Source organism: Equus asinus, chromosome 27, assembly GCF_041296235.1.
Source record: "Equus asinus isolate D_3611 breed Donkey chromosome 27, EquAss-T2T_v2, whole genome shotgun sequence".
NCBI classification, from domain to species: Eukaryota; Metazoa; Chordata; class Mammalia; order Perissodactyla; family Equidae; genus Equus; species Equus asinus.
In genome coordinates, this window is record NC_091816.1 from 167,310 (window position 1) to 183,228 (window position 15,919).

At 39.9% G+C, this 15,919-nt stretch overlaps 1 long non-coding RNA gene across 1 annotated transcript; it reads right to left on the minus strand.

The window, feature by feature from the left end:
- Positions 1-1,295: 1,295 nt before the first annotated feature.
- LOC139042292 (uncharacterized) lies at positions 1,296-15,919 on the minus strand. Its single transcript, XR_011498848.1, has 3 exons — positions 4,993-15,919; positions 2,396-2,537; positions 1,296-1,960 (listed from the first exon to the last, which is right to left on the minus strand). It is a non-coding gene; the product is annotated as an uncharacterized lncRNA (long non-coding RNA).

Genomic DNA, 15,919 nt, shown 5'->3' on the forward strand with positions numbered 1-15,919 from the left:
GATCACCCTTAAATGCAGCTCTTGCTCCAACTGCCATATTGTACTCAGAAAAGCAAAGCCCAGCACTTAGCTCGCTCACTCCCTTTCTCTCTCCTTGGAAGCCGCTTGATAAGAAACAGAGAAAGATGAGAAGGGATGGGGTGGGTTCGGGTGCAGTGAAGGAGGCTTGATTTATCAAGTATTCATTCTACAGAATTGGCCTCTTCATCAATGAGAAAATTAAATTTTTTTCCCCATATTATAGTAATGATATTAGCCCAAAGACAACATAATCAGGGAGTCTGTGAAGAACAAAAATCACAATGTGCAAATAGAACCAAGTACCATTATGTGGGAATTATTCAAGGCTCAGGGTGACTTTGAGAATGGCCTCTTCAATGACAGAGGGAAATGAAGTTCTCAGGAAAGCTTTAGTGTGTCATGGACTAAGATTCTGTGACCATTAAATTTTAATATGTTCAGTGCAAGGAAAATTGACATTGATAAAGAAGAGCAAAAGCCAAAGGACAAACTGAAGAGAAATGAAACTGCTGCCTGGAAAGGGGTGGGGGGAGCGGAGGAGCGATGTCTGAGGCCCCAGCGCCAGGCGCGCTTTCTTGCAAGAAATATGCTCAGGGAGACAGAACCTTCCCAGTCGCCATGGGCTTCACTGGGGTTTATGTCTTTGAAAAATGGCAAAAATTACTGAAGGTAAGGGAAAAATATAGAGGTAAAGAGGTTAGCTTTCAACCCTCCAGGAGCTGAAGCTGTGGGCTGGACTTGTAAATAATCTAGACCTTGCCTTTCCTCCTGGTTCTTCCCACATTTTGGCAAATATTTTGCTCATGAGCACTTTATCCTGATGGCAAAGATCATGCACAAAGCACATCAGGTCAATATTAGCATCTTTGGTTAAGGTTCTAGAGAGCTGGGGAAGAGTGCTTACATTTTCAATAGAGCCATAAATTTTGACAGTTTCGTGAATTGACTCCATCCAGTGTAAACGTGCTGGTCTCCAGAAGCCACAGGACAGTTGAAGATCTGCAAAGTAGCTACTAAGTTCCACTTTAGGGACTTCTAAACATGAACATGGAAGAAGATATCCAGAGAAATGTGAGGCAATCAGAATTGTGCCAAGAGTGAAAGGGAAAATGTAGACAGCATCTAACTACTGTAGAGCCCTCCTTCCCATTGAGGTCCCTGCTCCCTAGTACCCGCAAAGATTTTATTTAAGAAAAACGTCAGCAGTGCACACACGAAAATGATCACACCAAAGGAACAGGTATTAAAATAGTTAAATGTTTTAATTCATATGATTAAGAATACAACTGAAAGAATCAGTAAGAAAGTGTTGAGTCTGTGACCTGTGTAGAGACATGGTTGAGGGAGACACAGCAGCCCTCACAGAGTTTAGAATCTTCTTGTCGGCTGTGGAGAAGACAAACACCCAGGAAACAAGGAGACAGTCTACTCAGGACAGAAGTCCTTTGGGAGCTAATTGTTCCAACCAAATCCTTAAGCGCAGATGTTAGGGAAAAAGAGTGGTCTGTGAGGGCTTCACCAGCAAGAAAGGGCTCTGCTCTCACAGGTACACACAGCTAAAGCAGGCCAAGAAAGGGGGGAGGGCAATTTGAAGGAGAACAAGACAACTGAACAGGACATCAGGTAAGGTTATGACCCCTCTGCTTCTAGATAAGACGTCTTTACCTAGTAAGGGGAAGGCTGGCGCTTTTTCCCAAGGACACACAGAAATTAAACACCCAAATGAGAGTCACTGTCCAGAGCAGTCTTCTTGGAAACCAAGGTAGGTGGTAGGTGAGAAGGGGAAGGTGAAAAAGGAAGACCTTTTTTGGCCCATCCAAGAAAACAGTCTCACACTTCAAGTTTCTCTTGCAAAAAGACAAGACAAAAAGATGGTTATTCAGTGTGTTCATCCATCTTCAAACGAGGAGTACCAACACAGTTTTGAGCACTGGCAGTCCTGTTGGAATAACAACAATTACAGATGGTCCCCAACTTACAACCGTTCCACTTACAATTCTATGACTTTATGATGGTGCGAAAGGGATATGCATTCAGTAGAAACCATACTTCGAATTTTCAATTTTGATCTTTTCCCAGGCTAGCAAGATGTGGGACGATCTTCTCTCATGATGTGGGGCAGCGGCAGTGAGCAGCAGCTCCCGTCAGCCCCACACTCACCAGGGTGAAAAACTGATACACTTGCAACCATTCTGTCCCCCGACAACCATTCTGTTTGTCACTTTCAGTACCGTGTTCAGTCAATATCATGAGACATTCAACACTTCGTTATACAAGAGGCTTTGTGTGAGGTGACTTTGCCCAACTGCAGGCTAATGTAAGTGTTCTGAGCACATTTGAGGTAAGCGAGGCTAGGATTTTAAGGATGGGTTACCTGGACATAATTCCATCGAATGTCAAGGAAGATCTGTACTCCAATGAAGATCTGACTGCCAAGTACTTATGATAATAGCACTTACTTCGTGGGATTATTGAGAGAACTAAATGGAGTCATTTCTCTGGGCTTGGTTTCTTCTCTGCAAAATGAGGAAGAATGTCAGGCAACTTATCTGAGGCCACATAACAGGAAAGTCTTATGGCTCAAACTCGGAAGATAAACTTGTATGTTTCCAGAGAGGTAGCAGATGCTACATTGCCAATTGTTTCCGTTAGGAGTTGGCTCTCTCTTGTCCACACGACTCTCTTGGAGGGTAAGGAGCGGGAGCAGGAGCTGCATATAGCCAGTATCTCTCTGGAATTGCCCCTGGTCTTCCGTAGGCCTGCTCCTCTGTCACAAGGATAGTGGCCCACTGTGAGGGGCTTTAAGGTTCAAGGGCTGTCTGAAGTGTGCTAGTTCTTAGAGTTGGGCTGGGCATAGGTTTTCCCCAACCACAGCCAAACCTGGCTGATCAGCGCCCCCCCCCCCTCCCATGAGACTGTCCCCAACACAACAGAGAGCAGGCAAGCGCCAGGCCTCTGTAACAGACCATCTGGGGTTCCGTGGGACCCTTTGGAACACTGAGGTGTGGACTTACAAAACCCAATCCTCCAAATTCATCAGTCAACAAGGAAATTAAAATTAAAACCACAATGTCATACCACTACACACTCCTCAGAATGGTTGAAATAAAAACGTAGAAAATATCCAATGTTAATGAGATGTGGAGCAAATGAACTCTCACACACTACCTGTGGGAGTGTAAATGTAGCTGGCAGGACCACCCGAGAACACTATCGGCAGTCTCTGCAAAACTTAGCGTGCCCAGCAATTCCACTCCTAGGCATGTACCCAATGGAAACGCATATGGATGCTCACAAAAAGCATGCATGAGAATGCTCATAGCAGCACTTTTCACCATGATCCTAAACCAACAATGCTCATTAATAGAAAAATGAGTAAATTTGTTGTGGTATAGTTACACAAAGGAATATTATAAAGCAAAGACAATGGACCATCTACAACTACACACAACATGGCTGAGTCTCATGAACATAATATTGAGCAAAAGAAGGTAGACATAGAAGAGTACATATCATGTGATTTCCCATTATAAACTTCAAAAACAGACAAAACTAATCTATAGTATTAGAAATCAGGAGAGTGTTTATTTTTGGAGGTGGAGTAATAGAGACTGGGAGGAAATATGAGGGGTTCCTGAGATACCAGTAATATCCTGTCTGTCAATGTGGGTGCTGGCTATACAGCTGGGCTCAGTTCGTAACAATTCATTGACTTGTACATTTATGATGTCTGCACTTTTTGTATGTGGATTACACTTTGAGTGCAAAAACAAGCTTTTGAGGAATAGGTGGTGATGATCCTTATAGTTTGGCAGGAGCACGAGGTGAGGCAGAGGGTAAGAAGGGAGCTGATGAGTCACAGATACAATTAAGGCGTAGGCCCAGCCCTGGGGATGGCTAGTGCACAATCCTACAGAGGGCAGGTTGGGCAAAGTTGAGGTCCTCCCTTACTGCAGAGTGTGGCTTCCTGTGCCAGCTGCTTCGAAAGGGGACAATAGGCATCTGTGTGTGAAGACACATGCTGCCCACCTCATTTCACCCAGTGATGATTTGGCAGTGGTCACCCTTGTCACTGTCATCTGCACTCTTCTCTGTCTTCCACCAACAGAGGAAAGAGGAGATGGGTTTCTCAGGAATTGCATATGAGGGAAAGCAGGAGAATCAGCCTAACGGGCTGACAGATTGCCTGTCTCAGAGCTGCAAGGAAAAGGCTGGCCAAGTAGGTATGGGCCTGGTTCTAGGGGGCCGTAAAGCCAAGCAGAGATCTCCAGATTTAAGTGAGGGGGAAATTGGGTGCTATCCAGAAATCCGATCTGCGCATGTTGAAAGAAGTGGTGGACCCAACAAATCAGATCCTCTCAGCCGAACGGCCTCTCCAAGAATGGCCTGCCTGCTGGCCTGTATTAAAAAGCCACCACACATACATTAGGATTTCTAGGTTTTTAAATAAATTCCAAAATGCCCTAGCTTATGACTTCAAACAATAGTACAAAAATTTCTAAAGTTTATGGAAAAATTCTCCGTGTTTTAAAAATACTATATTATTTGAAGAAAAAATAGAGCTTTTTATAAAGCAAGCTATAAAACAAGCTTTTGAAATAAGCTTTTGGAAGGCTTGGCAGGGTTAGAAAAGGAGGCCAGATTCTCTACAGTCAGGTCAACAGAAATCTATGACAAGGTTTAAAGTCCCAGAGGTGAGCTTTATACATCCATGAAAAGCTTCAGTTGGGCTCAGGAAATTATTTTCATTTCATTTTTATATTTATAAAGTGTATGTTCACATTAAACACAGACACAGACACACACACATCTGCACAGCCAGCACAAGAGCCAAATTGAGAGCAGTCTTTACTGACAATTGTACTTTGATGACAATTCAGATGTGCAAGAGGTCCCAGGGAAGAGATTTAAAGGAGAAGACACTTGGGTTATAGGGAGAAACGGGAAAACAAATTCTTCACGGGCATTTACCTGGACACCAGGGATATCATTCACGCTGGTCTTTGGCTTGGATTCAGATTTGAGGTCTGTCCTCTGCCAGTTTCAGTGGCTTCTTCTTAGTGTCATAAGGCAGCACGGGGGAAGTAAAAGGAGGCTTGGGTTGGGAGTCAGGAAGAATGGGCAGTTCTGGTTTATATTCATTGTCTTGATGTCATTCTTAAAAGCATTCCCTTTCATTTTCAAAAGTGACCTAGCTTATGATGTAAATTATATGATCGGGGACATTGCAAAGACAACCACTCCTCGCTGTGCCAATATCCTTTCCAAAGTGACTCTTCAGCTTCTTCATCCAAAAGTGGAATCCTTTCCCCCTCCTTGAATCTGGACTCCTCTTATGCTTGTGACTTGGCTTTAACCAATAAAACACAGTGGACACGATGCTCCACTTCCAGGCCCAGGCCTCGGCATACCTTGCGTTTCTTCACCGATTCTCTTGGAGCTCTGCCCAGCTGCCAGGAGAACATGCCTTTGCGGCTGGAGGACGAGAGATCAAGTGGAGCAGAAAGAAATCCTACCAACTGAGGACATTACAGACCAGCCAAGCCCCAGATGACCCGATAACGGACTGCAGACAGAGGGATGAGCTCAGCCAACAACAGAAACCCCTAGGTGAGCCTAGCTTAAACTCATGATCTGCAGAATTGTTAGCTAAATGAATGTTCATTGTTTTAAACCACTAAGTTCTGGGTTATTTGTTATGCATCAAAAGCTAAATGATATATACAGTCCCGCTAGTGCTAATCAACACTTTGTCCATAACCATCCCTGTGAGCGTGGATGAGTCCCTTAACTCTGCTGGAGTTAAATGTTTAGTGAAGAGTAAATAAATTTTGTAAACAGGTAACTAACATTGTCTGTATTAGTTTCTTTCTGCTCCTGTAACAAATTACCAAAAATGTAGTGGCTAAAACAACACGAATTTCTTGTCTTACAGTTCTGGAAGCTGGAAGTTCAAATTAGTTTCAATGGGCTAAAGTCAAGGTGTTGGCAGGGCAGGTTCCTTCCAGAGGCTCTTGGGAAGAATCCATCTCCCTGCCTTTCTAGCTTCTGGAGGCCACTTGCATTCCTCAGTTTGTGACTCCTTCCTCAATCACTCCGACCCTCTTGTGTCTGTCGACACATCTCCTACTTCCTCTCTGATCTCCTGCCTCCCCCTTACACAGATCCCTGTGATTATATTGGGCCCCCCCAGATATTCCAGTATAATCTCCCCACCTCCAGATCCTTAACTTAATCACATCTTCAAAGTCCCTTCTGACAAATGAAGTGACATTCAGAGGTTCAGGGGTTAGGACCAGGATACCTTTGGAGGCCGTTGTTCAGCCAACCAGATTGCCCAAGAACTCTATGCACGGTAGGCACTCTCTTAAGTACTGGGGAAATACAGACGCAAAGAACAGTTCTTGCTCTAGAGTCAGGAAGTTGGACTGGAATGATTCCTGAGCAATAATAATTGAGTATTCTTTATTTCTGTGCTGCCACAATTGCTCCTTGCATAGTATATGTCATTGTCTGAAGAGTAATGTAAGAACCAGCATTGTTCAATAAAGGCTCGAGGTCCAAGGGCAACTGTTTCCCAGTGCCCCATCCTACTGAATCATTTAGCCAGAATACATTACATGCTATATAGTTTGTACCTGAGGCAGTGATGCTTTAGCAAAGACAGTTAGAAAAAGAGGTGGAAACTGAACGAGAGGGCGTATGTTAACTGCAATCTTGGAGGAGGGATATTCTAAATATAAGCTGTTCATTCAAGTAACACACTGTAGAGCAATCACTTATTTGTGGTGGAGGGTGCAAGAGAGGGCAGAGGGTAACGATGGGGAGAGAGAGGAAGAGAAGGATGAGGCATCAGGAAAAAGGCGATAAAAAATGCAAAGTGGAAGAAAGGGAAAACAGCTCAGTTTGGAAAAGTGACTTGTATAAAATACCAAATGGCACAAGGACCACATGCAGGCAGCTCAGGCAGAGTGAGAGGTGGAGCCAGCATCCCAGCCCCCTTGCTGGGACCCACAGGCACTTGTATCCGTTACTGCTCCATCTGCATTTATGATTAATTGCTTTTGAAGAAGCATTTATCCTCAGTGGAAAAATATTGGAATATCAAAAAATATATTTCTAGAAATGGTAGAAGTCACTGCTTGTCAAACTCAAGCAGAATTAGGAAGGGAAAATAGGGCTAGCACATGTGCTACGAAAAATGATCTAGAACTAAAACTCAGACTTTACCTCCCTGGAGATTCTTGATGCATGAGGATACTGTGAAAGTAGCCAATGTGGGGAAGACTCAGAACGTGAATCCAAACAACAAAAAAACCCCAACAACAACAAGAAGTAAAATTTGCTGAGCACTTGATATGTGCCATGTACTAGGTTAGGAATTCTGTATGCATTACCTCTTTTGATCCTGAAAATAACACTGAGAGGTAAGCCTGGAAATGCTTATTTTAAGATAAAGGATCTGAGATATAGAGATTTCCTAGTTCTCAAGGGATAATGGCAGCAGTCTAAATTAGAATACATATACACATTCTAGAAAAACCATACAAATTACAAAGGACTTCAAGTAAAACTATCATTAAAAACATGCCTACTCCCACAGCTAACATCATACTCAATGGTGAAAAATAGAAAGTTATCCCCTAAAGAATAGGAACAAGACAAGGATGCCCACTCTTGCAACTCTTATTCAACATAGTATTGGAATTCCTAGCCAGAGCAATTAGGCAAGAAAAATAAATAAAAGGAATCCAAACTGGAAAGGAAGAAGTAAAATTGTCACTATTGGTGGATGACATCATATTATATATGGAAAACCCTAAAGAATCCACTGAAAAACTATTAGAAACAATAAATACAGTCAAGTTGCAGGGTACAAAATCAACATACAAAAATCTGTTGTGTTTCTGCACATTACCCATGAACTAGCAGAAAGAGAAACCAAGAATACAGTCCCATTTACAATCACAACAAAAAGAATAAAATATGTAGGAATAAATTTAACCAAGGAGATGAAAGATCTGTACACTGAAAACTGTAAGACATTGTTGAAAGACATCAAACAAGTCACAAAGAAGTAGAAAGATATTTCATGCTCATGAATTGGAAAAAATTAACACAGTTAAAATGTCCATATTACCTAAAGCAATCTACAGATTCAATGCAATCCCAATCAGAATCCCAATGACATTCTTCACAGAAATAGAACAAAGAATCCTAAAATTTACGTGGAACAACAATAGACCCTGAATAACCAAAGCAATCCTGAGAAAAAAGAACAAAGCTGGAGGTATCACACTCCCTGGTTTCAAAATATACTACAAAGCTATAGTGATCAAAACGGCATGGTACTGGCACAAAAACAGACACAGATCAATGGAACAGAATCAAGAGCCCAGAAATAAACCCACACATTTATAAACAGCTAAGTTTTTGACAAAGTAGCCAAGAACATACAATGGAGAAAGGAAAGTCTTTTCAACAAATGGTATTGAGAAAACTGGACAGCCACATGCAGAAGAATGAAAGTAGACCATTATCTTACACCATACACAAAAATTAACTCAAAATGGATTAAAGACTTGAATGCAAGACCTGAAACCATAACACTCCTAGAAGGAAACATAGATCATACATGCTTTGACATTGATCTTAGTAATATCTTTATGAATATCATGTCTCTGTAGGCAAGGGAAACAATAGAAGAAATAAACAAATGGGATTACATCAAACTAAGAAGCTTCTGCACAGTAAAGGAAACCATCAACAAAACAAAAAGACAGTTTACCAACTGGGAGAAGATATTTGCAAATCGTATATCCGATAAGGGGTTAATATTCAAAATATATAAAGAACTTATGCAACTCAACAACAAAAACCAAATAACCAATCAAAGAATGAGCAGAGGATATGAATAGACATTTTTCCAAAGAAGATATACAGATGGCCAATAGGCACATGAAAAGATGTTCAACATCACTAATAGGGAAACGCAAATCAAACCCACAGTGGATATCACCTCACACCCATCAGAATGGCTATTATCAAAAAGACAAGAAGTAACAAGTGTTGGAGAAGATGTGGAGAAAAGAGAACCCTAATACACTGCTAGTGGGAATGCAAGCTGGTGTAGCCACTATGGAAAATAGTATGGAGATTCTTCAAAAAATCAAAAAAAAAAAACTATCTGATTCAGCTATTCCACTTCTGGGAATTTATCCAAAGAACATGAAAACACTAATTTGAAAAGATATTTACACCCCTATGTTCATCACAGCATTATTCACAATAGCCAAGACTTGGAAATAATCTAAGTACCCATCGATGGATGAATGGATAAAGAACATGTGGTATATATACACAATGAAATACTACTCAGCCATAAAAAAGATTAAATGTTCTCATTTGTGACAATATGAGGGGTCTTTGTGGGTATTATGCTAAGTGAAATAAGTCAGACAGAGAAAGACAAATACAGTGTGATTTCACTCATATGTGGAAGATAAACAAACAAACACATGGATACAGAGAACACATTGGTGGTTACCAGAGTGGAAGGGGCTGAGGGAAGGGCAGAAAGGGTAAAGGAGTGTATGTGTATGGTGACGGATGGAAACTAGACTTTTGGTGGTAAACATGATATAGTCTCTACAAAAGTAGAAATACAATGATGTACATTTGAAATTTACTTAATATTATAGACCAGTGTCGCCTCTATAAAAAAATAAATAGGAAAAAAATGCTTACAGCATATTTTCCTCTACAAGAGAAAAGAGTACTAAAACTTTAATTTGCATGTAAGTCAGAAAAGGAATATCTGAGATAAATAGAGACCATATAGAAGTAGAGAATCAGAGAGAAAATACACACAAAAGAGAAGAGAATAGTATGGGACTGACTAGTTATGGCAGAATACAGATAAAATCACCCCCAAGAGATGAAGTCCTACCCTGATTGAGAAATTCTGAGAGCAGCTCTGAGATCTGGTGGAGCAGAGCACGGGTTAATGGGGACTCAGAAAGAACGGACTTGAAAGTGTTCAGAATGGGAGATGGTGATTTGGGGAAAGCACCACTTCTGGGAGGGGGGAGGAACTTAGAAGCAGAAGGCTTGGCTGTGAAGGGAAAGGAGGAAGCACATGGTAGAAATTAAGGGTCCTATAGAAACAAAAGGAGATCACAAAAGCAGTTAACACCACTTCCTCCAGAAGGCATCGTTTATTAAAGAAATTAAACCTCTCTACTGCAAGAGAAGAAGGCATGCTTGAATTGAGAAACCTAGTAAGCCATGCAAACTCCTTACTCCTGACTTTTTTAAAAAATCATATGTTATTGCTGGTCCAGGAAAAAAAAATGCATTTCAAATAACAGAAAATGGCAGTTCTTACATATACATGTAAGAAGATAACAGAACATGAGAATCTGATCAAAGTTGTCCAGTCCTCTATCCACCTCCCAGAAGAGCAGGGGAAACTCACCTTTCAACCAACATCAAATGTCAAGATATCCTTGAACAAAAATATGAAGATACAAAACCTATCTCAAAATGTTCCAAGAAATTTGGGAATCAATAAAACTTCCAAAAAACAGGAAGAAATAAGAGTTAACCAAACTCAGGGAGGAAATTGAAAATCATCTCAAAAACTAAGATTAACTTACAAGGGGCACAGGGGAGATATTTGACTGAAAATATAATAAGGAGCACTGAGGAGAGGAATAAATATTGCCAAAACAATGAAAAGGAAATTAAGAAGAGGCAAAAGGGATCAGAGAGAAAGTAGGATAGATATAAAAGGTAAGCAAAGAAGATTCAACATACATATAATTGAAGTCCCAGAAAAATGGATAAAAGATGAACAGCACTAATCATTAAAACTATAATCCAAGGAAACTTTCTCGAAATAAAAGAACTAAGTCTACACATTGAAAAGACCTGTAAATATTGAGCCAGAATAGCCAACTATGAGACATATCTCATTAAGACAATACGACTTTTAAAGATAAAGGAAAAATTATTTAGTTCTCAAGGTTAAAGGCCAAGCTGTCTATAAAGAAGAGGACAGCAGCTTGGGTTAGACCTCTTGACAGCAATATACAAGCCAAAACAAAAGTAAAGCAATACCTTTAAAAACTCAAGAAAATGTGAGCCAAGGAATTTTATTTTAAGCCAAATAATCTTTCAAGTATCAAAGGCATTGAGAACATTTTTAAAATGCAAGAATTCTAGAAATACAACATTCAGGAACCCTGCCTCAGAAGTCTATTCGGACATAGCTTCATCCAACAAAGAGATAACTAGGGAAATTTCGGCAAAAAATTTGTTGGTGAGCACTGAATTTATTTCTATATAAAGACTAAGACAAGCATATGGACAAGGGAGGAAGAGAGGAGGAAAAAGATGAAACATATATTCTGACAAAGAAATGACAAAACTAAAAACCTAGGAGGAGGGAGAGAGAGAGAATAGGAAATGTAAAATAGTAATTGTCACACAGGTAATGGAGTAAAAAAATATTACCTAGGTCTGACAAATCAAATAGAATATACTAAAGTAAGCAAAGAGGAGGGAGGAGTTATTTTTATAAAAAACACTAGTAGAATAAAATTTTTAAATACCACAAATATAAAAATAAATATACTTTATCCAGAGAGTGAAAAGATGACCCACAGAATGGGAAAAAAATTTTGCCAAATTATATATCTAATAAGGGGTTAATATCCAGAATATATAAAGAACTCCTACAACTCAACAACAAAAAGCCAAACAACAAAATGGGCAAAGGATATGACTAGACATGCCTCCAAAGAAGATATTCATATGGTCAAAAGCACATGAAAAATGCTCGATGTCATTAGTCATTAGGGAAACGCAAATAAAATCTATAATGAGATGCCACTTCAAACCTAATAGGATGGCTATAATCAAAAACATGGAAAATAACATGAGTTGGCAAGGATATAGAGAAACTGGAACCCTCAGTTTTTGGTGAGGCATTTCAATAGCTGGTGGGAATGTAAAATGGTACAGGGGCTGTGGAAACAGTTTGGTGGTTAAACACTTTGGTTAAACACAGAATTACCATATGACTCAGCAACTCCACTCCTAAGTATATACCCAAAATAATTGAAAACAGAGACTGAAACAGATAATTGTATGCAAATAACCAGCGTTATTCACAATAGCCAAAAAGTGGGAAAAATCCAATTGTACATCAAGAGATGAATGATAAACAAAATATGGTGCATACATACAATGGAATATTATTCAGTCATCAAAAGGAATGGCATTCCCACATGTGCTACAACATGGGTGAACCTCAAAGTCGTTATGCTGAGTGAGATAAGCCAGACACAAAAGGGCATATATTCTATGACTCCATTTATGTGAAGTATTTAGAATAGGCAAAAGCATAGAGACAGAAAGTAGACTAGAGGTTACAGGAGCTGGGGGAGAGGAGGATAAGGAGTCATTGATTAATGGGTGTAGAGTTTTCGTTTAGGATGATGAAAAAGTTTTGGAAATAGTGGTGATGGTCGCACAACACTGTAAACATAATTAATGCCACTGAATTGTACCCTTAAAAGTGATTAAAATGGAGAATTTTATGTTATATGTATTTTACCACACACAAAAAAAGCCATTTAAAATCCATGGAGACAGAACACAGATTGGTCATGGCCAGGGGCTCGGGGGAGAGCAGAATGGGGGGCAACTGCTTCACGGGTCTAGGGTTTCCTTTGAGGGTGATGACACATCTTGGGACCAGGAAGAGGTGGTGCTTGCACAACATTTAAAATGTACTAAATGTCATTCAACTGTTCACTTTGAAAGTGTTCGTTTATGTTATACAAATTTCACCTCAATTTTAAAAAGCAACTAAAAAATAAATGTAAAAAAATTCAAAGAAACAGATCACATAGAAACACAGTAAATACGTAACACTGTACACACAGTAAATATAATCTAAAGTAATATGATAGATTTGAGACCAAAGATAACAGTCACATCAGTTAACGTAAATGGAATTGACTCACCTGTTAAAGAAAAAATTTATCAGTGACTCACAAAGCAAACCCAACTCTATGGTGCACACAAGTGCCACACCTAAAACAAAGTGATTTATTTAGAAAGGTTGAAAATAACGGGTGGGTCACAGGTTGCAGAGGCAAATGCTAACAGTGAGGAATCTGGGCTGTGACTCTGGTGAGCAGTGGAACTCAGGAAGAAATTACTAAACACTTTAAAATGCTAATGTGGGGGACTGGAATCGGCCACCCCAAGATATGTCTCTTTGGCATGAGGATTATTTTGGGCTGGTTACTTTTAAAAACTGCAGACAGGAAAGAAACTCTGAAAAGTAGAATTTACTTACCCTTTGTAAGAGACATTTGCATTTGTAAAGGAAATCTCCATCTGTAAAGCTGTCTCCCTCTCTGTACCAGGAAGAAGCGGGGAAGGACCTTATCTCTAGAAACTCTTAACAATTCGGCAGGCAAGGACTCAAGTCTGCATAATAACCTGACTCTTGTTTACTGTACTTGTCTGGTAATCTCACACAACTGACTCCTCCCACCCCCAACATCCTCCTTTGTCTTTAGCTGAAGATGATATTTAAGGGGGTGGCTTCAGCCATTTTGGCGAGTTGCTCATGTTGCCTGAGCCTCTCCCATGTATACATGTTATAAAGCTTTGTTTAATTTTCTCCTGTTATTCTGTCTCATGTGAATTTAATTCGTTGTCTGGCCAGAAGGATTCAGAGCGGGTAGAGAAAATGTCTTCCTTTTACTCCTCTACACTAACGTTCAACTTCACAATGAAGATTTAATGGTTATCAGTGTTTTCATACCAAAACCATAACGACCACCTTCCCAAAGCAGAACTACACTAATATTGAGGAAAGCACACAAATAATAGATTTAATATGCTACTTACAGTACAAGACAGATTGTGAGTAGAAAAATATCTAAAAATTTAAAGGACCTAAAATAAAACAGGCCACAATCAATAAGGCAGAATGTATGGATAAATACATAACTTTATACCCTCAAATACACAATATACCTTCTTCTCAGGAGCACATGGAACATTCCTGAAAATTGTGCACACTGTGTTACACAGGGAATTCAACAATTCATGAAACAGGAGAAATACAAACAGCATTCTCTGATCAAAATGCAATCATATTAGACATTATTAACACATGTGGGGGACTGGAATCGGGCACCCCAAGATATGTCTCTGGCTTGAAGATTATTTTGGGCTGGTTACTTTTAAAAGCTGCAGACAGGAAAGAAACTCTGAAAAGTAGAATTTACTTACCCTTTGTTAAGATACATTTACATTTGTAAAGGTGTCTCCCTCTCTGTACCAAGAAGAAGGGGGGATGTCCTTATCTCTTGAAACTCTTACCAATGTGGAAGGCGAGGACTCAAGTCTGCATAATAATCTTACTCTTGTTTACTGTACTTTTGTGGTAACCTCCCATAACTGACACCCCACCCCCAACATCCTCCTTTGTCTTTACCTGAGGATGGTATTTAAGGTGAGAGCTTCTGCCATTTTGGCAAGTTGTCCTCATCTCCAGTAGGGGGCAGCCCTGCTTCCACATCTCCCAGTGGATGAGCAAGAGAAAAGAGATGTAAGTGACCATGAGTGAGGCCACTTTGTTACAATGAATAACCCTGTCTTAGTTGAAATCTTTCTAGCATATGACCATTTTAAAAGGCTGCACACTTTCATGATTTTCTGGCCCTGATCCTGTGTACATACCCCTGCTGAGGTATTCTGATAGCTTTGATCTTAACAGTTTTAATGAATTTTCCCAGGGAATGAGAAGGCCTCCAGGAAGAAAGAACACCTGTAGAACATTCATCATCGTCAACAGAAGGAAAGAACAATAAGAGATCCTGGAGTCCATCATGTCCATTTCTAAACCCCCTCTTTACTGCCCATTTTCCCCATATAACTGCCTCAAGATTCTGTAATCCTTGAAGATGGGTTTTTGAGACATTAGTCACCTGTCTTCAGGTCTGCCAGCTAATCTAATCTCATTAAGCTTCCTTTCTTGATCTCTAACTTTTTGGTATTAATTGGCTCAGATTGTGGGGAGCAGAGTGAGCCGATTGCTTGGCATCAGAGATAAAGGGTGACCATTCTGTCATCCACTTTTAACATTTCTGAGGAAGCAGGGTGAGGAATAGAGATCCATATTGCAAAGGCAGAAGTCAAAACAAAAATTCAGAGCAGATTTGTTCATTGGGTTGAACTGCACACTCTTTTTCAGTACATTTCATTAGTTCTTATTTTGATTAGATCCCAATACACTTTATATTATTTTTATTGCAATTTTTCTCTGAGGCTATTTAGCAATACTGTATGTCTTCTTATGTAAGGTTTGAAGTAATGCTTGGCTGTATTGCTTGTTGTTATTTCTGAGCATAGTTCCATGGCAGAATAAACATCTGCTGAATGAACGAATCATTTCTGGGTGATTGGTGTGCCTGAGACTTGATTCAAGGAGGAGTTTTCACTGATGCCATGTGTGTTCTGTGAAGTGTGTGGAAAAGCTCGACTTAAATATGAGTGTAGAGCAGTGCTCTCCAACAGATGATGGAAATGTCTTTCTATAGTGCATAACTAAGAAAGAGCTGACCATGACCATGAACAGATCTGATGCTGTGGATAATGTAAGTTCGTTAATATTACTTGTTATTATTATTACAAGGGCTTGCTAAGGACCAAGTGCTCTGCCAAGTATTTTATACGTATTCTCTCATCTAAGCCTCATAACAACCCTATGAGTGGGGCGTTACTCTTATTATTCACGTCTTTTTTCTTTTTATTAAGATTATGATAGTTTACAACCTTGTGAAACTTCAGTTGTACATTATTGTTAGTC